Source organism: Trachinotus anak, unplaced genomic scaffold (assembly GCF_046630095.1).
Source record: "Trachinotus anak isolate AG129_WGS33_773 ecotype Australia unplaced genomic scaffold, CSIRO_AGI_Tana_v1 ptg000014l, whole genome shotgun sequence".
In the NCBI taxonomy this organism is placed as follows: Eukaryota; Metazoa; Chordata; class Actinopteri; order Carangiformes; family Carangidae; genus Trachinotus; species Trachinotus anak.
In genome coordinates, this window is record NW_027273865.1 from 5438355 (window position 1) to 5465135 (window position 26781).

The 26781-nt window shown below is 40.6% G+C and overlaps 1 protein-coding gene across 2 annotated transcripts in view; it reads right to left on the minus strand.

The window, feature by feature from the left end:
* The window catches only part of gpr4 (G protein-coupled receptor 4), a 48075-nt gene that overhangs the window by 12435 nt on the left and 8859 nt on the right, over positions 1–26781 (minus strand). Inside the window, exon 1 of one of the 2 annotated variants that reach the window (XM_071496597.1) lies at positions 22454–26509. The exons of the other annotated variant lie outside the window; for it this stretch is intronic. The gene's annotated coding sequence lies outside the window, so the exon portion shown is untranslated. Of the gene's footprint in view, positions 1–22453; positions 26510–26781 lie in introns of those variants that run through there. 2 annotated transcript variants of the gene reach the window in all.

Below are 26781 nucleotides of genomic sequence, written 5' to 3' on the forward strand. Positions count from 1 at the left end.
TTCTTTCTGTCAGTCACACTGTGCTGTCTTGCGTGTATTAAAGAGTTTATTTGCCAAAACGTGGAAAAAACGTCAAGATGGTTTGTACATAAAGTCAAGTTCTGCAGGAAGGCACTGTAGCTAAAGGTTTGAGGCCACAGTTCACAGCTGAAAAGAGGTTCATGAGGTTTACTGGTAATTAGGAATTAGAAGTGTGTGTGCGTGTGCGTGTGTGTGTGCGCGTGCGTATGTGTACAATGGAGGCCTATATCAACCTGTTCTGTGCCGTCCGGTGCAATGTCTGATCTCCTGCCAGAGAAGATTAGGTCAAGGTGGCTGTGCAGACGTCACGCTGGCTGTCAGCACGTGCCCATGCACACACACACACACACACACACACACACACACACACACACACATCTCTGCTTCCTTCATGTACAATGTACTGCACTTTTCTTCCTTTCACTTTCCTCCTTCACTGCCCCCATTGTTCAGATGTTTGGCACTCATGGTGTTTGCCCAGGTAACCAACTGTGATTATCACAAATCCACACTTAAACTCCTAGAACAACACACAACAATGAAGAACTTGACATGAGATAAAACACACAAGCCAAACACTCAAAGATGCTCAAATAATCTCCTTTTTATACATCAGGGCATGGTTACAAGCCAAGGTCGGGCTGTTTGTCAATGTCAATGTCAGTGACGCTTTGAGTTGAGTTGAAGTCATGATTGACCAAGTGTAAGTTATTTGTAAATACATTTTAGTGCCAATCAGATCACTTAGTAATTCTCACTTACATGTTTAAAAGAATAATAAACATCATAAAACATTACACACTGCACAGGTTGTGTTGTTTATTTTATTCTGTTCATTTGTTTGTTTTATAGTTGTTTTCAATTATAAGTTAACACAACCCCTGGATGTTTCTAAGTGGAGGGGTCAACAGCCACTAAGTTATGGAATGAAGTATATTCAAGTGTTGCACTCTGCAAACACTGCTGCCTTTTTTTTTATTGGTAGAATGTCCCTTTAATTGTTTGGCTTTGTAACTAGTTGTGTGTCAGTGCAGAAACACTTGAGAACGTGGAGCCAGGAGGGAAGACGACACAAACAAGAGCCTGAGCTGCATCTTAGAAAACGGAAACGTCAGGGTCACTGAGTTAGGAAGATATGACAGTAGACTGTGAGTGTGTGTGTGTGTGTGTGTGTGTGTGTGTGTTGTACTTGTGTATCCAAACTGAATTTCCGACCTTGAAAGTGAGGGCATTTTTAGAACAGGAGGTCTACGTCTTGATAGGGCTGATTGGGGGTAAAAGTTAATTCCAGTTTATTCAGACTATAGGCTCTGATTGTTCTGGCCATCATTTCCATCAGTTGTGATTATATTACATTCCTGCAGCCAAAGTAATCAGAGAGATCCAGAAACACATTTAGGTGTATCAATGTAAAGGTCCAATGGGGCAGGAAAAGAGCAATCAGACTGATAACTAGTTTGACAAATGGTTTATCCAGATTATCAAACCATTTAATTTGGAAGTGAAATCAAAGTGAACGGACTAAATGTAATGTAACTAATCCTCCATCTTTGTGCAGGAAATCTGCGCACACAGTAATGGTAAATACTGCAGCTTAAAGGTGAAGCAGGGAGTCACCTGTTCACTGTGATGGACAATTACATTTAACAGAATCATAATTTCATCATAATTTTCTTGCCATGTCAGATTTATTGTTAGTGATGTTGCCACATTTTCAGATGTCAGTAGTTCACTTGTAGAGCAAAATGTTACCGAAATACATGACCTAACAGAACAGGATCTACTTTTCAAATAAATAAAATCTGGTGAAAATGATAAAATGATAAAAACCAAAACAATGATAATCTGCAGGTACAGGGAGGATCAGCCTGTTTTTGGACACAAGCTGAAGTACACACTGAAGTACACACTGAAGTCATAGGGGAGTGTAAAAAAATGTTACCATCATCAAAAAGCTGCACACCTTTGTTCCTATTACGAGTGCTGCTCTCAGTTACGAACCTGATTGTACGGTCTTCGGTATTTGAAAGCTGGTGGCTGAGTGACTGATGTTATTCATTTATTATTGTGATCCAGCCTCATTAAAAGCATCCGTGAGATCCGAGAATTGGCCCCATGGGTGTCATCACGCCTACATCTCAATTTCTCTGGTAAAGCTCACAGTGGAAACACTTCCTTTCCTGCATTTTTATATTTGGGTTGTTTAAATCTTTGTTGCGTGATTAAGAGTGAACCTGACATGAGTCACATGGAGTCATAACTAACTTGTTTTCTTGAGTTTCGGTAACTGTCTGTGCTGCATCAAACTTCCTTTCTCCAGTTATCCTGATGGGAACAGATGGGATAAGCCTCTTATTGACCAGCTCCTTTTTTCTTTCACACACCCTGTTGCATTTTTCTCCCTTGCCCTCTATAAGAACCAATATGTTAAAGCTAAAGCCAAGTGGTCATATCAGCAGGGTCACTATGAAGCCTGATCATCCTCCTCTGGGTCAGCTCACCCATGTTCCACCATTCCTGACCTCAAATTTGTGAACTTCATAACATTTTTGACTACTCGGTTCCGATACACAACTGCCAATACCACTACAGATTCTGATACGAGAGCTCTTTTTACTTTAATATTATTATTATTGTTGGTATTGTGTTTAAGGTTAGATCATAAAATAAACCACACAGCACTTCTCATTAAGACGAGTGACGACACTTGGTTGTATAGTTTGGGTATAGCCATCTCTGAAATGTATTTTCTGGATGGCAGATTATACCTGGGCTCTAGGTGCTGCAACAGGCTGCAAGATCCGATATTTTCCACGACAGATAGCGGTTGGTCATCGAGTACAATGAAGTTGAGCAGCTTCTCTGTAATCCCTTTAGCCTTTGGGTTGTCTGCCGGAAGTTTATAGCGTTTCTGGAAAGCATCAGTGAGAGTCTGCTGCCTGGTGGTGTCGTCTTGTCCCTTGGCTAGAATGAACTCCTGGTACTTCATGTGAAACCTCTGAGGTGCTTGATTTAATTAGCAACTGTACTTCAACCCCTCTGCACGCCAGCTTTACACACATTACAAGTAGCTGTCTTGCTTTTCGACGTTTACAGGCTAAAATATCTCCAAATAAACAAAATTTTAGTCAAACCAACAGTTAATGTTATTTGCCCACTCAGTTACAAACTGATGTTGTCTCAGGGTCATGGTAAGATGCGGAATGGAAACTGAATTGGTGACGTCTCACGTTATGTTATAGTGGGCTCATGGTCCAGCTCAAGCAGCGGACTGGAATCTGGATCGGTAAGTGACTCGGCCCATCTCTATTTCCGACACTTTTTCATCAGCCTTCTTCTAACATGTGTCAAGTTTACCTTATGAATGCAATGAGGGTTCAGACTTGAGCAGATAACGTTAGACTTTCTCTATGAAGCTCTGCTGTCAGCCATGTCAAAAATGTTTGGCAGCGAGTCTTCCTCTGCAGTGTCATTTATTGAGACCACCAAGAGTTTTGCACAGTGTAAGCTCATCATTGATGATTCTGGTTGGTTTATTAAATTCTGATGCTTTTTCACTATTAGTCCATAGTTGAGATCAAAGCTCTTTAATTTGGGCAGCAGCAATTCAAACCACATTCAACAGTTCTGGGGACTAATTAATTAATTACTCATTAATTCACAATGTTTTTTTTAATTTGCCAGTTCATTAGAAAATCTACTTCCTGGATTAAAGGAATTAAGAGATCACTGACCCCGAGCCTGACACGAATAAGTCAAACATACAGTAAATCGTACACCAGGGACCCAGACACTGCTACATTCCCACCAATGTTGTGATGCAGTTTTCTGTCTGTTGTCATGACAACCAAGTTCCCAGCTACGAGCCACATACAGATAATGTTGCCCATTTTCTTTGGTAAAGTAGTTTATCATTTTCCAGTGACATTTTCAAATCAAGTATTTCCATTGAAGCTTTTGCATTTAATATTTCCAATTTCCTTTCCTTTTCAAGTTGACATTTCAAAAGATCCATTCCTTTTTACGGCTCTCTTTCCCTTATTTGGTAACATTATGGTAAAGAGTAAAAAGGGAATTTAGTTTCCGTTTTCTATTTCTTTTTTTTTTTTTTTGTTCCCTTTAATTTGTACTTCAGTTTAAAATGATCTTCCATGGGACAAAGTCAGATAGTTTGAACACTGATATAATAGGGGTTCAAGGTGTCTTTTATTGTCACCTGAAGGTATATATACTATATACCATGCTATATATATAACATGTAGACATATTTCCTCTAATATCCCTATGTTTCAGTAGTGGTCTGGATGAACCTGCCAATAAAACACAAGCAAACCGAAAGCTTCAAAATGCAAGTCTGAGTGAGCGGGACAAATTTGCATTGCTATTTGTTTTGCAGATGGAAATAGTGCAAATATGCCTCCCACAGTTCAATTAATATTCTGTTTTGGATCCTGTCTATTCAAATAATTAATTGCTGTGTTGTATATACCCTGCTGGGCCTGGCAGTTTCCTCCTAAGACGAGAGACTATTCAATTACTGCAAATGTTGTTTCAGTGGTTGTTTTTACCGACAGATGGGTGATTTCACCAACTCCTCTGGAGACTCAAACTGGCAACCCTCTAGACAAGCAGGCTTCCCCTGAGATCAGGCTTGATGAGTAGGCATTTTATAAAAAGGATGAAAGAAAAAGATCAAATGCAAGGAGGAATTTAAAGGTCTATAGGGAACAGAAGGAATTAGGAGAACATTTTATAGAGAAACAAAGACCCTTGGGTGAGATCTCCTCCCAAAGCATCATCTTTCCATCCTACCCAGAAGTAAAATTGCTAAAATTTAAGAGAAGCCAGAGAGATTTCCAGTGTTCAGGTCTCTTATGTTTTCACATGGGGTAGAGATCCAGTGAAAGAGATTTAAAGTAATTTCAGTCTGGGAGCCGCAGTTTGTTATGTTCATCTGACTGTGTGTCACTGATTATTGCTTTTTATGCAATAACCCTGAGTACATATTTCACATCTGGGTCACCACTTGCAGCCAGATCAGACACATTTTCCATAAAACTGACATATTTAGTGGTGTGCGCTGACAGTGAGAATATATTGAGTCCAGTCTGCTCCCACCCTCAGCGCTCCGTCGATGATACCACTGTAACTGCAGAATGGCACCGTGGTGATGTTAAATTAGCTTTTCGAGGAGGTGATATGTTGCTGTGTTCTCCGTGGTCCACAGAGACTTTGGCAGTGAACAACAGGGACATTAAAGGAGGGAAGGGGTGGAAGTGGATGTTAGCATCGGCAGCCATCCACTGACAGAAGGATGCAGCCGCCTCCACAGTTCTCACTGAAAGCACGAACATTTTGAAGGACAGATTCCCGTCAGTGTTTATTCTCTGTTTATGATGGCTTCAGCTGAATGACAACACATGTACTGTGTACATAGTTACAATTAAAAATCTTGAATCTCTTCTATTTATAACACATTTAATGGGCCAACATGTCATAATTGAGCCTTCATACAGGATCTGTTTATGCTCACACTGCTTTGTTTTGTGTGCCTGCACTGGAGGCTTTCGCTAATCAGATACAAAGATAAAGCAGCTTCATTTGAATAATTTTCTACACTTGTTTTCACATGTAACTGCTGCCCACAGTGTCTTTCTACAGCCAAAGTCTGTTGTTTATTTTTCTATGCCTACCATACACTAGAGGACGTTGAAAAGACCACACCCTCTCACATCTAAAGACATTCTGTCATAAGTCACACTATTTTTAGTCACACACTATATAATAATAATAATATTAATGTTATTATTATTATATAAATTTAGGAACTCCATACAAGAATTGTCATGCTTTTCCCCTAAAATGACTGTTTGGACTGTGTATTTACATTATGACTGTTTTATTTATTTTTACATTTTTCTGTTTTATTTTGAAATTGTTTTCCTTGTGTCCAGTTACCCATGCCCTTACGTATTTAATGCTGGTCTTACACCAAACGACTCCCTTTCTTGCACCTTCCCTGGAACAACTTGGTTTGGGAAATTCTCATGATTTTATTCCGACACTGGGAATTTGTCTGTAAGGCCGGCATTCCACATGTAACTTCATTCGTTTTGTGTTAGACCATATGAATGTAAAAACTGTGTTCAGCAGTACTGATGAGTGTGGCTGCTGCTGTTCTGCTGCTCTGGCTACACAGGCAGCGTCCATATCTTATATATTTGCAACTGGATGCCTGAACGATTGTATCAGTCTGGCCGATGAAATCTGACCCGTGTGTGTTACCAATAACTAGTGTTGCTCATAGTTTTATCTGCTGCTATTTTTACCTAAGTAAAAAACCTTAATTAAATAAGGAATGATTGATGTTGAGTTTCAGCTTACATCTAGTTTTTCTTTTACACTTGCCCACGTTCTCTTGCGTATGCTCTCTTTCTCTTCCACACACACACTTTTTCTAAACACCATTCTCATCTCCAGAACATAGTGATTGTGCAAATGCTTGTTTTTCTGAGGGGAAACAGAGAGTGAGATTCTATCTGAATGAAAAGATTTTCAATTTTTTAACAAGCTTGTGTCCTAAACAACACACTGCATCCTAATGCGCTGCCCCATGTCCCTCTACACACTGGAGTGAAACACTGTGATAACAACGACATTGTTGTATATCACGCTGCGGCGCTGAGCTGTGTCAGGGTGTTTGACGTGTCTTTTGAAGCATGAGAGATGGTGCCATGAATGCTTGGATAACTGTAGCTTTACATCGTAAATTTAAAAAGAAACTAAAATGGCAGCAGAGTTTTGTGTTGTCACAACTGTCAACGTTTGCAGGGGCTCACCCAAACTTAAACAAGACTGTCCTCCTGTAAAAAGCGAGCAGGAGGTTATCATGACCCACCGTAACGTTTTGTTGTTAGGCAACATCTAGCGACCGTAGTAATTATGTGATGTAGTAAAAGGGCGAGAAAGCCCACATCAGGAGGAGGTTGTCGTGGATGGATGGGTCAACAAAATACAGGAGTATGACACAGAAGAGTGGTGTTCAATTCCTATGTGAATAGAAACAGCAGTTTATGTTGTTTCTATTATCCATGGCCATTGGACAAAGTTAACCACGTTGTTATTATTGTAACCATGACAACAAAGATTGTATAATGTTGAGGAAGTACAAATCAGGATCTTTTCCTAGACCTAACCAAACAGTTTTAGTGCCTAAACTTGACCAAGCCAAGACCATTATTATAGTAATGATGATAAAAAAGGTAGGTATGCCACTGTAGGTACAGCCCGCATGTGTATTGTTGTAACCATGACAACCAACATCTCATGAAAAAGCAGCTTCAGCAGGAAAAAGCCCTGCTGCCATCCTCTGTGCATCAGGATGGAAGAAAATCCCCCAAATCGTCCACATCAAACAGGTCGTCCATCAGGTAGATCTGTTCTGCTGAGCCAGTGGTTATATATTTAACTATTACTTCCACACAGTCAGTTCCCCAATGGACCTCCCTGATGGCGCCAGACGTGTTTGTCGTCATATTTGAGTAAGAACTGCGAAGCAGAAAACCAACAGTACCTGTGTTTATGGCAAATATCCACATGGTTAATTCCATGTTTTTGACCGGCCTCATCAGTGATGGTGCTGCTCTGCTCTCTCTCTTTGTAAAATGCAAGCTTTTCATGTTTACTGAGAACCTTCTTGGAAAAAAACCACATTGGTTTAACAGCTTTACAACACACTTTCCCCTGCAGCATGGCTGACACAGCAATAAAAATAAGAGATGAGATGAGATTATATAAAGCATTAATGGGACACTGAGCTGCTACAGCAACAAATACTGTTATAATAAAGCCATGAAGAAACTCCAAGATATTTAAGTAAAAATGGGTGATACACTCAGTTTCCAGTCCACCTAGCTACAACTACTACAGTCTCGTCATATATCTTATATCACTGAGAACACTTTTCTACCAGATGCCAGCATTGCACTGCAAAAATGGGTTGGTCTCACCCACCTGCTTTACATCTCTGGTTTTTCTTATATAATCAGAGCTCATAGAACATAAAACACTCATGACTGCCAACAGCGTCAGAGACGACAGTTGGACTGCATCTCCTGTCCTCCTGGCTCCAAGTTTGAGACAGGCCTCCCACAGGGGCCCGACTGTCATAATGAGTTGTAAACATGAGGGAAGATGGCTCGGTGTCAGCTCCCATAAGTGTGGTGGGAAAAGCTCCGGCATCATCCTGCTGAACTCTGCAACAATAAACACAGCATATGGAGAGGAGAGGAGAGGAGAGGAGAGGAGAGGAGAGGAGAGGAGAGGATAGGAGAGGAAGGGAGAAGAGGAGAGGAAGGGAGGAGAGGAGAGGAGAGGAGAGGAGAGGAGAGGAGAGGAAGGGAGAAGAGGAGAGGAAGGGAGGAGAGGAGAGCAGAGGAGAGCAGAGGAGAGGAGAGGAGAGGAGAGGAAGGGAGGAGAGGAGAGGAGAGGAAAGGAGGAGAGGAGAGAAGAGGAGAGGAGATGAGAGAAGAGGGAGGAGAGGAGAGGAGAGGAGAGGAGAGGAGAGGAGAGGAGAGGGAGGAGAGGAGAGGAGACGAGACGAGAGGAGGTCTGTGGTGAAATAGACTTATCATCACCATGTGACTACAGACGCAGTGACTGGGTCAGGCTGACCAGTTACACTATGTGTTTGTGTGTGTGTGTGTGTGTGTGTGTGTGTGTTTGGTGGGCTCTTGTGAGGACCAGTTTCAGGTCGTCTTCAGAGAAAGAACATCTTTGGAAAGTGAGGAAAGTGAGTGACATTTTGTCCAGTCGTTACTTCTTCAGTGGCGTAAATGAGGAGAGGGGACGTGGGGCTGGGGTTTTGTCACAATCTTAATCAGCCAATCACGTCACTGCTGTCAAAATGTATATCTGTTCTCCTCTCTTCTCCTCTCAGCTGTCACTTTAGTGCGAACTGCTGCGACCCTCCTCCACCCAAGTCACCTCCTGTCTTCATATCTAGCACCAGGTCGAGCTCATCAGTCTAATAGGGTCTAATTGCCAAAGACTCTCACACCTCTCAGTTTAGAGAGGAGGAAGGAGAAAAAGTGAGTGAAGATAGAAGGAGAAGAGGAAAATAATGAAGAAAGGGGAGGGAGAGGTGGGAGGAGAGAAGGATAGAAATAAGGGACAAGGAAATGATGGCATGTGCACATGTAATCAAGAGGGGGACATATCTGATAGGTTTCACACTGAGTGTCTGTGTTTGTCGGATAAAATGCAAATGAACATTTGGTGAGTGAGATATCACAAGAACTCTGCCTGCCCCATCCCGTGGATTTTAATATGGTGGTTCAAAAACACGTGTTACATTTGAGCAGAAAGTTGCTGACAAAAAATCAGATGGAAATTTTTTTTTTTTTTTAAAGACTGTTTTTGGAGGAGAAAATAAAAGTGACAACAGTTCAGTTATTACCCAAAGTATCCATAATCATACATCACGCTTTAAAGACCGACTTCCTGTTCACCTTTGACTGTGGTTGAAATTGGCAACAGTTTCCCTGCACAATGTTCCCTATTGTTCCCAGATCTCAGCAGATATGTCTGTACAATGTTTTCCCAGCTGATAGAAATGAGGACCAAAACTACAAGAGAGACTGAGGATATAATAAACCAGAATGGTTTATTATGGTCCTGTAACAGTCTGTATTGCACTGGATTTCTCTGTCATGATAACTTACACACAGTGGGTGTGGTTTAATCTTTCAAAAACCTGGTCATGTAAACTGATAAATCAGAGCAAAGTATCAGAAAGCATGTCTGCATCAGATGTCTGATGTTTCAATTAAATACAGTGGGTGCAATGAAATCGACTTCTCTATAATGAAGGTAGTGTTCTGCCTGAAGCTTATGATAAAGGCCTTTTGGTCAGAGTTTAGTCCTGTAATTTTCTTAAAAGGAATAATATCATGGGTTGAGTAGATACACAGCAGCCTCCAGATGGCTGATGCTTGTTGTTGTATTTTATTTTCTTCTTGTGGGACTCATGGGACTCTGCACTGCTTCAACAGTTCTTACTGTTATTCCCCCGGAGCATCGTTACTGCGAAAAAAAAAAAAAAAAAAAAAAAACTTCACGCACCAATGAACACCCACAGCTGAGCTCTTAAAAGGAGGCTTCCCCCCAAAAATCTTACAGTACAAGTAGGACCGTAACAGTGTTTCGTTGTAACATTAAACTTACAAATATGAAAAGAGTTGTGTTGTGAGGCAGACAGACCATCTGACTGTGCTGCAGTGGTGTTACTGGCTGAGTTACTGTTCAGTTCCAGCTCATTTGACAGATCAGATTTTTCAGAAGGATCCGGCCAAACCAGTTACAGGACAATGATGTAATACAATGTGTAGAAGAGGAGAGCTCACAAAGAGAGAGCAATCAGTTTAAAGTAGGTGAGAGTTTGGGTTATTTGACATGAGGCTGTGTGAGGTATTCATCTATAGTCAGTGTATTACCTGCAGTAAAGGTGAGTGATATGCTGCTGTTTTTTAGCCACTTTGAGAAAGAGGCCCACAGAAAAAAGCCAATATCAGTAGAATTGTACTCTTTGTTTTGCAACATGTTTTCAACACTTATCTTACAGCCCTTTCCTGTGGAATTGCTGTACATTACACATCTCACCTGCTCAACTATATGCACTTGCAAACCGATGGTGCACACTGTATTATGCAGCCGATCAGCTGTTTGACTTAGAAAGAGCTAAGCATTTGTGTGTTGTATATAGGAAATGTAGTTCCACAGGAAACAGCTGTTTGATGGCAAGATAAAGCAGTGAAAATATTCAAAATAAATTGGCTAAAACATGTTTTTGCAGCTGGTCTCGTCCACAGCAGCACATTACTCACCTTCTGTGCTGGCGCTCTCTGCTGCCCCTTACTACTGAACCTACTGAAGATAATACACTGACTATATGTAACTACCGGGTCAAATAACCCGCACTATCACCTTAAGTTGCAATAACAAAAACACTTCTCTTCATGAAACTTCTTGTCGGTTGAATAAATGGAAATGAGCCTGTTTAAGTTAAACACATCATCAGCGCCAGACTGCGCCCTGTGCCCTCTCTGTCCAAACACGATATCATGCATCAGGGTTCCCAGAACAGATCCACAGAGGGTCTCTGTTCATCGACCTTCACGAGCAGCTCCCCTGAGGCCTGATAAAGAGATATACCTGTGATAGTCACAGTATTAGGCCGTGTGGTTTGCTGGGGTAAATGCAACATCAGACGTACTGTATCAGCTGTGTCACATGGCAGCAGGCCAGCAGCCGTAACACCAGTGTTCATGCACCACAGAGACAAACAAGCGGGTGGAGCAGGGCTGCAGTCACAGGCAGTCTGTGACGAGGCCGCCGGCTGCCATCCAAAACCAGCTGGAAACATTTTCTTCAAATCTGATTTAGACATGTCAGGCTTTTAATCAAATTACACTCATGTCAGTTATGTTATAAGAAAGGCTACAAGATACACAACAACTCTGACACACTTTTCACCTTCTCACAGAATACGAAACCAAACTATACACACACAAACACCCCTTCCTGTGTGTGGGGGTCAGGACCATACATGAACCTAACCACTTCAGCTGTACTGCAGTAATCCTTCGCCCCTGGGTCCTATAGCCTTCTTATAGTCTTAAAGACACCCTCCGATGAAAATCAAGTTTTTAACCTTGTTAACATGTCCAAAACACAAGACATATCATGAGAGAAATAAGCAGTCAACACCATGGAGTTGCAGTGAACCAATGACAGTCTCATAAAAACAGATTCAGACAGCCAGGGATCCATATGTTATATAACTAAGGAACCAATCCTGTCCAGATCTGGGGACTGGAAAGTGGGTAAGAAATACTCGAAAACTAGTTTGCATTAGCACAACCACTAACACTGTGTCAGCCACTGCCAGTTACAAGCTAACAAACAACATAAACAAATAAAAGATGCTAACTAGCCATTCTGGTACATCTGCTAGTCAACTATTCTGGTCACAACAGACTCATGAGTCTGCGTCTGACTGAGGCTCAAACACGTGGCTGAGTCTCTCCGATGTTCCCCCTAACACTAACCATCTTGATACTCTGTTTCACCTTTCACCAGTTGCTTTTTTTTTCTTCATTTTTTATGTGGGACAACAATGTTAAACAAAATGCAAATATTTATTTTTAGAAAACTAAAGCATAAATTTATGTAAATCATTTGCACAAACATTTGAATATGGCTGTTGTTTAGTCTGTTAACACCACGATATATAAAGGTGCAACTCATAACATTAATGACAGCTCCACTTCAATGCTACTTTCATTTGAATAGTGTCTTCTTGATCCACAGTTCCTAAACCTAAAATGAAAATGTTTTTTTTTTTTTTACATAAAATGTTAAGCATGTTACAGTCCAGTACATCTGAGGATGATGGGAATCTGGTATCCTGGAATGAACTATAGTTAGCTCTGAAATGTTTTGACACGATGTTGGTACTACAGAAACATTAAGGTTACTACAATTCATCCTTGGGAGATCATGCAAATTCTCTTATTCTTTTATATCTTTTCCATGCTCACATGACTTTGTGATCGATCAGATTAAATGGTCGTGCTGTTGTACAACTTTGCTGATAAGGACACAAAATATAGTGATGGTTTTAGCTGTAAACTCCTTATAATAAGAATTCTGGAACCTAAAAATGAAGCCCTGGTGTACTTCTTAACATTCATTTCACAGTCTGTTAATGATACGCTGTGCTAATGATACTATACGCTACACTTTTTCCATGATCTGTCTTCTGCCTTGTTTATATCGTATGTTACAGGAAACGCTGACAGACTGTTGTCACCAGCAGTGTGGTCTGCCACCCAGGGTCACAGTTATTACAACAATCCATCAAAGGCCTAATCCTATTACAGGTGAGTCACAACAGACGGTGACTTCAGATTAGATTACAGTGAAGATGATTGGGTATATCTGGACCAAACAACCAGACTGTATTATTAGAAAGGCTCAGCCTCCAGCAAGGTAATCAGTTTCTGTAATATCTTTGGAGTAAAATGCACCACTATGGCATCTGACTTAAGCGTCTGTGCAGAGTGTGAGTCAGCGCAGTGCAGCAGTAAGTGGTCGTCTGTCATCAGCTGAGGACTGAGCACGTCTGTCACAGTCTCACATGTGTCATATTTGTAAAGCTCAGCAGGAAATTGTTGCACACCTCATGTCATATTGACCTGCACCGGGCCCAGCAAGGTTACTGGAGCAGTGTGTGTGTGTGTGTGTGTGTGACTGTGTGTGTTGTCTGTGTCTCACAGTCTTTCCTGTTTGTCCTCTGTACTTAAATGTATCAAATGTCAGAATCAGCTACTGGCCAAGTGTGTTTGTGCGCACAAGTAATTTGACTCTGGTTTCCAGTGTGTACTAACACACAGCTCCAGAAACAATAGGGGGTCATGTGAGAACATGTCTTATATTAAAACTCATACTTTTTTCAATCAGATTCATTTAACCCTTGTAACAGCACAAACTTTGCTAATTTTAACTTGGTGATCATCAAACGCTCACAAAAGCAAAAGCTTGAAGTCCTGCTGTCCAATGAAAACATGAGGAGTTCAGCAGTGTCAGTAGACATGTTAGTATGGCTGCCAACAACTTGTCATCCGAGCAGAGCCACACTGTGACAGGAATGAAGATGAAATGCTCGACATGAGGTTTAATAGATACTTAAAATAAAGCGGTTCTTTACTTAGATGGGAAACCGTCACAGACACTGAACTAGAGAATATCAGGCTCCATGGATGGTGATGTTACACTGTTAGGAGTTATAACCATAGATTGTAAATAAAGATGGATGTTGTCTCTGTGACGTCACCCATAGGTTTCTGAAGAGCGGGTTTAAAGCTCAGTGAGCTGCTCCGCTGTCGCCATCTTGGCAGTGCCTGACTCCACCTCTCTCCAAGCGAATCCAAAAATGGGCAAAGAGGTGGAGCATGCGCGGAGCTGAGCCTTTGGTGCACGCTAGTTTATGGCGAGCATATGTTCACCCACCTGTCACTCAAAGTGGCGACGCCCTCAATTATGCAGAACTTTAAGCCTTAATAAAATGTAAACAGATGAGTTATTAAAAAATTCACCCTCGCACAGTTGTCATTAAGGAGGAAATTAGTTAAAGAGACGAAAACACTTTTTTATCACCAGGCTGTAAACATGTTTATTTCTGCGGTAAAGTTTTATGGGGGTCTGTGGGTAATGACTCACTTTAGGAGCCATGCTCAAGTGAAACTGCAGTTTTTAGCACTTCATTGTTGGTTTCTTTTTTCAGACCTGGAGGTTGTTACTTGGTTATAGCTTAACTGGAAAGCCATGATGTTGATAAATATTATTTAAGTTGTTCATCATAAAGGTTAAGGCATTACAACTCTTAAATTGAACAAGTGTTTTTATTATAGTGAAGAAAAACAGATCACCTGTACTTAACCCCTATGACTGGTGTAGACCACTCATGAATTTCTATCACACCTCTGTACGAATTCTAGGTATAAGGAAACTCTCTTTCTCTTAAATCCCTTGTTTGAGCCACTTGAGAATGAAACTGGTTATAAAAGTTTTTCTCACAGGAACACAAAGCCGAAGAAAGATAAGCAAACATAAACATGTAGCTACAGTATTTGTGCTGGCAAGTAGGTAAAAAACAGACCCATTCATTCACTCACTCAATACAGTGATTCTCACTATAAAAGCTTTGAAATTTCCATTGGATCAATGGATCAATGCTGGCAGCAACTGTCTGGGAAAGAAAACATCTGGTACTCAGGAGGAGATGCATCATGGTTAAATCTGAATTAAAAAAAACATGAAACCTCATGTCAAAGTTGGACAAGAACAGTAATAACAATTTGATGTGAATACTGAACAACCAGTTTTTCCACAACAGGTCACACATGAGAATCTTAAGGGCTGAATGTCAGCGAGCGTGTCAAGCAACTACCGGTACAATACCAGTGAAAACAATCATCAGGACAAGATGTGTTGCTGTTACGCTGCAGCCTGAACATCGTGTCTGTCACCACAGCGCATGTTAGACAAGACGATGGTGCTGCTGAGAGCAGCAGGGAACAGCAAGAGAGGGCGACCACATGATAGCGGCTTCCAGCCCGTCGTCAGCTGCTGGGCTGAGTCATGGGACTGAAGCCCGAGGACCCACACTGTCATCATGTGGCTGTCTCACCTGCGAGTGTGTGTGTGTGCATTAGAGAGAGATGAAAGTTTTGTCTATTGATTAGTTAAACAACCAACTGTATAGCACACACAGTACGAGCTTCATGGAGAAAATGAAAAATGAATAAAAAGAAGAAAGAAAGAAAACAAAAAAAGAGAGACGGATAGAATCCATCTCTCTTTTTTGTTTTCTTTCTTTCTTAAATGAAACACACATGAGAGAAATACAAAAAAAATAAAAATCCCAAAACTGACAGTGGGCAAAATCTGATCTGTCAGAGGTGATGATGAGGAGGTGGATGAAGAGTGTGAAGCAGATGGATGAGAGACTGTTCCTTCACTCGGACTGAAATATTCAGTGTGTACATAATAATGTGTATAATATCTAATAATTTCACACTGCAAACACCTTCATCCAAATACTGCTCTGCTGGAGTCTTTACAGTATTTTGTAGCAATGATACCAAAATATTTCTGATGACATGTCACTGTCTCTTCCTTTGTTTCCTGACTTTGAAGAACTCTTCACACATTCAAACAGACCACCAACAGATACGTGTCTGTTTTCTGCTCTTCATATTTTTTTATGCCCTCATGTAATCTGTTTCTATTGTTTGTCATATGTTTTCCGTTTCATTTATTTTCTTATTGTTTTATATTGCCACTTCTCCTGTCGTTATATTTCATTGTTGTTTCCTTATTCCTTTAGCATGTTAACATGTTATTGTTGACACATTATATAAGTATGAAGGTAAACCGAGGCGACAACATGAGAAAAAGATCAGTTTTGCAGTTGAATATCTGAGGAAAACATTAGCATTTTAACGTGATGCTTTTCATCCGCCTCCGCTGTAAAAAGGATTATAAAGAACAGAATTTATACAGACCGGATGTGAAGCGAGAAAGGAGAGGAAGTCAGTGAAAAGATGCCAACGAACACAACCAAACACAGATCAGCTCTGTGAACTGCTACGTTACAACATGAGCTAAAAAAAAAAGAGAAGAAAGGGAACAAGGAGACAAAATGAGAGAGCTGTGCTTCACACACAGTCACACACACACACACACACACACACACACACACAAACAGCTCTCTAGGTCGCAGCTTCCGTCAGTTTCACTGATGAATCTAAAGCAGCTTGAACTTTGAACTTCCAGACGTTCCCACCAGCACAACAGCCAGACAGGTATGAAAATATAGCTTCAGTTCCTTCCTTAACTTTCTTTTTACCCTCAGCACTGATTTGAATTTTCACAAACTTTTCCATGACTTTCCAGATTTATACCTTCCCTTGTTCACAGCCTAAAAATGTTCTTCCTTCCTGCTTTGTCACATGAATCACTGACAAATATTTCAGGCATTTAAGGTGCAGTAACCAGGCTGAGTGACTTACTGGAGACTACATATCACTCCACAATGTACAGGACACACACACAAATTAGCCCATTCTTTCATGTGCCTCACTTCCTGTTTCTATATCAGGCTCAAGGAAGCCCAAACTCAATCACCCCGAATCCATTTCCATCTGCTGCCCAGCTGCCAGTTTACAGTGACACAAAGCCATAAAGCGGGAGAAAGAAAGGCTGATAAGCAATAGGATATTCATTGAAGGAGTACTGGACACAATAACAGGGGCTTTGATCCTTTGTGTAGCGGCTTTATTAATGGATCAGACAACAAGAAACCATCTTTTCTTTTCCTTTCACATCCTTCCTCTAGTCTGGTATTTCTGGGGCTGTTTTCTCTCTGTCTTCATGACAAAGTTGAGAAAACTACAAACCAAAAACAATTTCAGCTAAAAGCAGAAATCAGTCCTCAGACTGGAACCCACACATTTCTATCACGCAAATACAGAAATTTGATTCTTAAAGTATGAGATGACAAACACATGTCACAGTTTGGTTTCCAGCCTCAGAGAATTAATCTGATGCAAATTCTGATGGAACATAAATGCAAAATTGGATCAGTGTGTCAGGGATGATTTATTGTCCACTCAGGGATTCAAATGTCTAGATTTTACAAACCACACAGATAGTATAGGCAGAGTGACAACATAGTTTTCTTATACAAACACAAACACACATGCACTGTGTACCTGACCTGCAACCACTGCAGCGCTAAGTGGGAGGTTTACAAGAGCTGAGGACAAACGTTCCTGATGTTCTTCTTCAAAGTTAGTGTCCAGTCTTGGACTCTCTGCTGCATTAAAACCACACGTTGCAAAGACGCTTCCTTCCATCTACAACACCATCACAACGCCCTCTTATCTGCATCAGCCCCACCATTCAGGTTCTGACCCTGCCCTTCCTGCTTGTTACTTATCATGAAAATGCCAACATAATTTGTGTGTGTGTGTGTGTGTGTGTGTTCACACTGGCTGTGTATCTGCTGCGCTGCGAGTTTGGAGGCTACTCAAATTTTGGATTTCTTTTCATTATGAATTAATTTCTAATTTAATTTTTCACAAAAAAACCATAAAGCCACTGTCTCTGCATGGAGCTGCTTAAAGAATATTATTTTTTCATGTCTGTGTCATATTCAGATTCAGCCTTTACAGTGACAGGTGTCAGTTTTATGTGATGTTGGTATGACATCAATATGACATCAACAGGTCTTTCCCTTGTCTGTTTTTGCCAGGCGACGTGTGCGTCACGCGTGAAAAATAGGCAGGACGCCGAAGCTGTAGCTCTAACCCATTAACATAGGATCCGAAATGAAAACCGAGACTTTTTCCACAGCTGCCATGCACGCGCCACGCAGCCTGTCTGCTCCCGGCCTCAGCGATGAAGAGTATTGTTATGAGTGCTGGATTTCACCAGTGGATGGCTGCACTGTAACACTAGATTTATGTGATCTACATTATTAGGCCGTGTTGTGCTCTAATGGCGGAGGTTACACAGAAAATTAGATGCTGTTTGGTTTGCACAGGCTCCCCAGAGCCATCCCTCAGCCCATTACTCTGTCACAGCTTCCACATGTGGCTGTGTATTCAGGAGGCTATTTGTACCCGACTGAAAGTTAAGTTGTGTATACAAAATACAAATTAGGTGGCACACTAAGCGAAACTAGTTTGTATTCTGTATTCATGATGGTGTGGTCCTCTTTGCTTTCAGCCTTCTGGGTTTGTATGCAGCCAGTGTAGCCTCAACAACAAGTATTGGTGTGTAAATGATGCTCCTGTTTTTACTGACAAGAGTAGATGATTCTGTGCACTTTCTTTAGTTTTTTTGTGGTCAACTGAGGAGGTGCAGATGATCCTCTGTTTGTTAAAAGTGGGTAGAGTCACGTTGACTTGAGTCAGTAACATGCGATGCATCTCCTTGCAGCAGATGTCACTCAGCTATTTATCTACCGTCAGAAATCAGAGCTGTTCCGCAGATGTCGTGTGAGCTCTCTTTGCAGGAATTTCCTCTCAGTTTTACCACAACTTGGGTTTTCTTTCCTCTGTTTTGTCCCTTCTTACATCAGGTACTACAGGCCTGTTGCTGCCTAAGAGACTGATGCTGTGCAGATGAGGTTGTAGCCAGATGCAGAACAGATAGATTTATCATAAAGTTTATCAGTTCATCAACATTGCTGTGTGATTGTTTTGTCTGAAACTACGACCATCTGCTACGCTCAGAAAGTTCAGCTGGAAGAAGGAAAACAACAGGCTCCAGGCAGAGACACGAAGAGGAAGACGGAGGCTCCAGGTACTTAATCCTGGCTGTTCATTTCATGCTCGGGTGGCCGTGCAGCCGTCCATGTTTCAAAGCCCTCGTAGGCTCGACCTGACACCCTGCAGGGAAAATTAATGACTTCAATAAAAGTGCTACATTTTCCTGTGACGTTTCCCGCATCGAGCTTTATTGGACAAATCTTAATTTGGCTCTGATCAGATCACCACAGCTTGTTACTGTACGTCTGGAAAGAAATGAATGAGGCACTGTGTGTGTGTGTGTGGGTGTGTGTGTAGGTGTGTCAGTGTGTGCGTACAGATGACTAACTTCTTTCCTCTTTGCGGCAGCCAATACACAGGCCATGATGTATGATATTTGTGTCTTTTTTGCTGAGCACCTGTGTTGTTGCAGTCTACCTGAAAGGGCAGTAGATGACAGGAAAGGCCTTGTTGTTTTTTCCACAAAGTGACTTTTGTCCAGGTGATCAGATTTTTCATGTTGACTCCTTTTCATCCCTTTTTTTCACAGAACTATGAAGTTACAGTTATACATTAAAATGTCTGGACCTATGTTATATGTTATTTTGTTGAGTTGTGTATTGACATTAACCTAAATGTTTCCATCAGTTCTCAAACCACAGAAATCTGTGATTTTAATGAAGGTAACGGTCCATTTCATTTGGTCGCGTGTCAATGCATCCCCTGTTCTCATGTGTCAGCACTGTAACTGCCGAGAAGTTGAAGACTGACTTTGATCTGGTTTTAAGCCACATTTTTAAGATACGCCTTGTAAACCATGGTTGTTTTCAACTATATGTGTTAACCACATGAAGGATTTTATTCATTGGACGTCTGGATCTGAAGTTATCAGACAGACAAGCTTGGTGTCATCTCGGCTTACATCCTGTGTCAACCAAACAGTAATGGTGAAATGATGATTTTTAAAGTGAAACTGCTTTATTCTGTGTTTATACTGGTTTTAATCCTATGATCCTGTGTAATCATGTTTGTTATGGACAGGAGAACACACCTGCAGATAATTCGGCTGCAGGTAAAAACCTCCTGCTGATAAGTTATCTGAGAAACAGATGTTAGCAGCAGCCTCAGCTCCCAGCCTTTTCCTGACATCTCATGTCCGCCGTACAGTGTTGGATGAAACACTGACTTTAAAGTGAAACTGCTTTCTTCAGTGTTTTAATTGTTATAATCACCTGGTCTGTTTGTTTTGGAGTCCAGACTGGGAGAAGCAGCGATGTCAGTGATGACAACAACTCCCATGATCCCACGCTACATCACAATATCAAACACCACCTTTTGTTATTGTTTTGATTGAGAAACCCCTATTTGCAGAACACGTACTGTGTGTTTAAGCATTTGCAATAAAAATCGCCAAATACACATTTAACTTGTGCCATTACAATTTGTTCGAACTTCTTTTCCGACAGCTGGATTTAACCCTTAATGTTAGTTTTGATTCATTGGTTTGTATAAAATTGGCTTTTTATTGTTCTTTGTTATTTCAAACTGCAAACATGAGATGATCACTGATAACCGCTAATAAGTCACCACTCAGATTCATAAGTAAAACTAATAAAATCTGATCAGGGTCATTTCAATCAATGAGCTACAGTATGTGAAATGTGTTACGTTTGACTTCAGCCCAAAGTGCTTCCTGATTCTGCCTGTTGGAAGCTAAGACGTAGATTTAACTGAGATCAAAATATTTCAGAAGCTCTGAGGTGTCTCCAAACCAACCAATATTAATGTTCACGTTCTCTCCACTCACTACATGTTTTCGTGTAGGTTAAAACTGTCCTTTTACTCGCTGTCTTACTTGTGTTGTGCATGTGTGAGATGTGTGGCACTGTGTCTGTGTGACACAGCGGTTTGTACACTGAGTCCTCGGCTTCTCTGTGCGCCTCAGACAAATGATATTCCAGTGGAGGTTTGGATGTGGAGGTGTCAGCAGTTTTAATGATGGGCTGCAGAAAACCTCCACTCATTTCTGAGGCACAGCCTACCAGACTAATCCCACCAGGGCTGTGTGTTTATGTGTGTGTTTGTGTGTGTGTGTGTGTGTGTGTGTGTGTGTGTCTACAGCGAAGGAAGTTGCATATGATTGAATTTCTGTTGAGTTGAGGGTATGTCTGGGTGTGTGTAGACGGGTGACTGTGTGAAACTACATGTTAACAAATAGGAGGTTATAACAATAGCCACCAAACAACCCACAACACATGAACACACACACACACACACAGAGCACTAAAGTACACACAGATAAACACACTGTTGTGACATTGTGGTTTTACAAACACGACCTTGTTTATCTCTTCTTTCTTTTTTTTACGCTTTATGATTGCTCACTTTGACACTTCGACACACTTCCCTGTTCATCCGGTGTTCACACCGTTATAAATACAACTTTAAATTGGGCTTTAAATTGGCAGTGTGGGTCCTTGTAGTGCTCATGTTGTGGAGACATACAGTAAATCTCTTTACACAGTAACGCAATCATCTTTATGTTTAGATTAAGGTTAGGTTAAGTGTTAGGGGCAGACAAGTAGAGATTTGAGTTAGGGTAAATTTTTAGGAAATAAAGTAAAGTAAGTCAATGCAGTGTTGCCCCAAGTGATGGAAACATGATTTTGTGTGTGTGTGTGTGTGTGGCGCAACAGAATGGTGTTTTTGGCAGCACCAGTCTCAGGATGTGGCTGCTTCCTGTGCCACTTCCTGTTTTGTCTCTTCTCATCTGATTGGTCAGTTCTATTCTGGTTACTTGTGTCAAGTGATGCGTGGGCGCAGCAGGCTGAAGTGTTTTTTGATGTCTTTTGATCTGACTGATTTGGGTTAAACCACTGCCTAAGAAAGTTGTAGATAAAAATACATATTAGATACACGCATCGTTGGTCATTTAGAATAACTTGAAATTAGATTGACATTAGAAAAAGAAGGTTGTTGAATTGAAACCATTTAGAAATTCAGAGATTGTATTAGAAATAACTGTGGAAAATGTGAGTGTGAAAGAAACAGGCTAGTATCATCTGCATAAAGAGAAACAGAAACAGTGACCACATCTTCAATATAGATGAGAGGCAAACTCTCACATTCACAATACTTTCACGATATTGTTTCCGATTAGTGATAAGAAGTCTTTATAGGATCAGACGTATCAAGAACATACTAATATGGGTCAATGAAACACCAAAAGCTCACATACAAAACTGCAATCCAACAAATACTGCATAAGCAGACTAAAGTGTCAGGTTTACAGGACGTCAACATTTATAAATGCATCAAACAATCAGCATCATGTGACCAAGTAGAGAAAAGAAAAGATAGGATGATAAATATGTTGAAAAGAGAGATCAGTGATGAAAACAAAACAGTCACAATCTGATTGTAGTTTCAACACTCGTGCTCTGGTCTGGTCAAAAAACTTGATCGAAGCCTTACTGTATGTACATCTTAAGTATCTTGACTCCTGCACTGCTACCGCATATGATGAGACATGATGATTACTAAATAAAACTGACCTTTAAAACCGAACAGTTTATAGGTTGTTACTTCATCCAACCATCTGCTGAAGATATTGCTCAAAATCGCTTCCTATGATGCAAAAAGGGAAAATTTCAGGTTCATGAAATTGACAGAGTCACATTTTAAAAACACTTTTGTATATTTAAAGCTTTTTTTTAACATAATCTCAGAAAAGCACAAGATGTAAAAGACATAAAATTCAGGTTAATAATATTTCATTGCCGGGACTGAAATCTAGATTATGGAATCATGTTACTTCCTATACATGTAAATGTATTTGTCTTGTGTGGTATCATAATGTTATACATGCCAAACATGGTACAGCTAACGAATAAAATATGATGCCATTTATTTACAACTTGTTTATGCAGTTGGTCACAGGATCAGGGACACAAAAAAAAAAGTCAGGCTCAAACTCTCAGCTCTGCAGAACAGAAAAGGCTTCTGTGAACTAAAATGCTTCTCAGTATGATTTAGTGTATTTTGAATTTCATTAAAAACAAACAGGCTTCTCCGTCAGCTTGGCTGAGGCAGTAGTTGGCTGTCATTCAGGCTCAGAACAGCAGGGTTAAAGCATGAGCGCTCATAAATCTGCCTGCTGCCATCTTGGAAAATATAATTAAAGCTGACTTGGTGGGACATTCATGCAGAACATGTATTATGTTTTAGAGAGGAATCGCTGCCATGTTGAAGGAATAACAACCAAACTGGCCAACGTGCAATTTTTCATTTTCATCACCTTTTCCCTTAACATTATTTAACCTTTCACCACCTACTGCTGTGCTCGCAGCAGTGGGTGGTGTCTGGAACTGTCGTCTGAAACTTGTCATCTAACCTCACTAAGGTGCAAAACCTGCAAAAAGGAAATATTATCTGCTGATAAAAAAATGTCAACAATGACTGGTGTCTTACTGATTTTGCTGATTGATCAGTCAGTGCAAAGCCCATGGAAAAGTGGCTGCAACTGCGGTGTTTGCAACAGCAGTGACTTTGATGCAAGACAGCATCCAGTAAACACTGAGGCTGTTATTAATGAGATAAAAGTCCTCTGGGTTACATTTATGCATCCTTTTCCTGTGAATCCATCATGCTTAGGAAGGTAATGTGAAGCCTGAGAGGTGATCGCTGAGTGTAAACACATTGAATGGTTATTGTAGAAAAATATGGAAAAGGTCAATGTAGAATTATTTCATGAAACTTAAGGATTATAACTTGAACCTGCTTTATAACCTGATCTTTTACGACATTTGTTGGGTGTCATGTTTCAGTTTTGTGCTTGTATGATGTAGATTCCTAAATGAATGTTTTTAATGAAAGTACCGCATAACATATACAGAGGCAGTGCATTTTCTCCAGGGCAGCTGAATCTGGTCATGCTACTACACATTAACTATGCATGAACAAGTCAGACTCCTTTCTTTTTCAGCCATTTTCAAAAGGACCACCCTGTCCTAAAAATACATCAGATTATGGGCACAGCAGCGTAACTGAACCATTTCCTTCAAAGCACTCTGGTTATAAATCAGCTGTGCTTTGTGCAAACTTTAAGTGCCAAGCTCTATTGATTGGAAATAATCAATTTGTTTTCAATATTAAATAAGTAATAACACAACAAATTTTACTTTTGTCACTACTCCTCCAAACGTCCATCCTCACCATTGGTCAACAAAACAGTGTATTTATAGTTCATGTCCAGGAGTTCTACGCCTCTTGTTTCCTTTAAATCTGTTAAACTTAATACCAAAATATATGCAAAATGAGCTTTGTCTACTTTGCTCCTGAGAAATGATCCTTTAGCTCCAACAACAACAGCTGCAGTACTATCTTCTGGATCAGATCTCAGTGTTTATTTGTATCCATTTCTTCTGAGAGAACAACAGTAACTGGCTGCAGAGCAACACAATGAGATGAAACACAAACAATCCTCTGAATTTCACTAACACCTCAAAAGAGAAAGCCTTTGATTTAAATTTTCCTCAATTCGTTCATTTTAGATGCTGGTTTAAATATTGGACAACATGTGTCTGAAGATGTCAGTGTGTGTTGTCGTGTTTGGAGGAGAGCATTCATTCAGTGAGGTTTTCAGCAGCAGCTGTGGTTTCCCTCCAGCAACACTTGCCTTTATGGTGATTGGTAGATGATGATAGCATCAGAATAGAAAAGACAGTCAGTCCATTACTATAACCACCACTTAACCTTTGTTTTCTCTGTATTAAAACCTTGATTTACACAAGCTTGAGGGTTAATATACTGAATTTTAAAGAGGTGCTAATCCATATTTTATATTAATAATGGATCAAATGGCCATGTGTAATGGGAGAGGGATCACTGCCTCATCAGCCTCATTTCCAGCCACAGCAGTTTTCACCAAACAAACACAGATTAACCCACTGCACATTACCCACAGGCAGACAGACAACATTAGCAACTGGTTGGTGAAAATACTGAAGCATTTTGCTATAAATACATACATATGTAAATATATATATAAATACACATCATACGTATCACTATATGTATCAGTATGTGTCTTGTTTCTTCAGACATCAAATTTTTTTCCTGTTGGATCATTAAATATTTATCTATTCATCTTCCATCCTCCATTACTAAAACGGTCGATAGCTGCAGACCTGATGCGAGACTGTGAGGAGACAGATGAGGATGGGAGAGACACACAGAGACACTAAGGGCCATTATCTCCTCTCTTTCAACAGACACTTTAAATATTATGACACCATCAGGCTGTCTTTTTCAGATTTCATCCAGCATCTTTAACCTCCCCCTAAACAAGCCTCTGATTAATCAGGCTGACTGTACCACCTCAACTTTAGTAGTTAAATAGTACTTAACTGTAACGCCTCCATACTAAGAAGAGGAAGAAAAACTCGTAATGATGAATGAAAATTCGTAATGAAGCATGGGGCACTCTTAAAATCATCAGCTTGATCTTTTGCGTGTCCTGTTGACCTGCAGCAAACTACAGTAAGCTAATAAATAAAGAATCAAGGTGGACGTGGAGGTAGTAATCACTGAAGCATCTGAGAAGTATTTTGGGTTCATACAAGTAGAAATGACCAAAGACAAGGCTGTTTGACAACTTTGGTTCCCAACATTAACAGGTACAATTACAGTGGATTGTTTTCAAATTAATTTGAACCAATCACATTCCTGTTTAAATTAGTTTGCACCTGATTTTTTGAAAAACGGACAGCCCTAGTCAGAGCAGGTCTGTGCTCACACAGACAACAGCACTGCATGAAAAAACCCTGTCTCTGTGTTGATGCAGATAGCCTGGCGCAGTCTCTGCTGCAAGTGTTTTCTTTTTGTACTCAAACCAGCAGCTGGAGAGAAGAAATTGAGAAAAATAAAAAGGTAAGAGAACAAGAGTGAAAATAGAAAGACTTAAAAAAAATCAAAGTCACAATTTTACAGAAAAAAGTCCATCTGAACCTTCGTGCCAGCTCTAACAGTCCATACCCTCAGCACATCCTTCACACAATCTGCACCTACCACATTACAACCGAGCCGGAAGAGAAACACCGCAACCGGAGAGCGCACTCTGCAAAAAGTACAGAGTTAATTTCACGGCTTTTCAGCACATTGGAAATATGAGAGATAAGAAGAGTGGAAGGAGATAGAGATAATGTGAGAGATGGAAAAAGAGAGAGGCAAATGGATGGAGAAAGAGAGATGGTAATTTTACCAGGCAAAAAAGAGAGAGAGAGAGAAGACAGGAAAGAAAAAGGAGGAGGAAAAAGGATAATGTAAGAAGGAACAAGGGGAGACCAACCTGAAAAAAGAATGAAATTAAAAGAAAAAGTCATTGACCTTGAGAAAATAAAGCCAGAGGAGGGAAAAGAAGGGATAGAAAAATGAAAGAGAGAAGTGGATAGAGAGACAGAGGTTTAATGGGAAAGAACGAAGGAAGACAAACAGAGGCAGCGAGGATGAGAGGGTTATCGACCATCTGAAACTGGTCTAATGCTGGCCACAGGTGCTGCTGTCTCCACACTGGAGACGTCTGTGTGTGTGTGTGTGTGTGTGTGTGTGTGTGTGTGTGTGTGTGTGTGTGCGTGCGTGCGCTGTGGGGGTCTAACAGGCCTAACAGTGTTTACAGACAGCAGTGACCTCATCACGCCCTGGGTGCATTTAGACGCGGCGTCAGGCTGTCAGCAGTTACACAAACAGTTACACACACACACACACACAGAAAGAGACACTCTCACACACTTGTGATCTCTGTATCACTTTCTTTTGTCCTCTCTTGTTTAAGTCTCCCTCCCAGTCTGCAGGACAGCAGCTGTGTCATTTCATCGATGTGCTC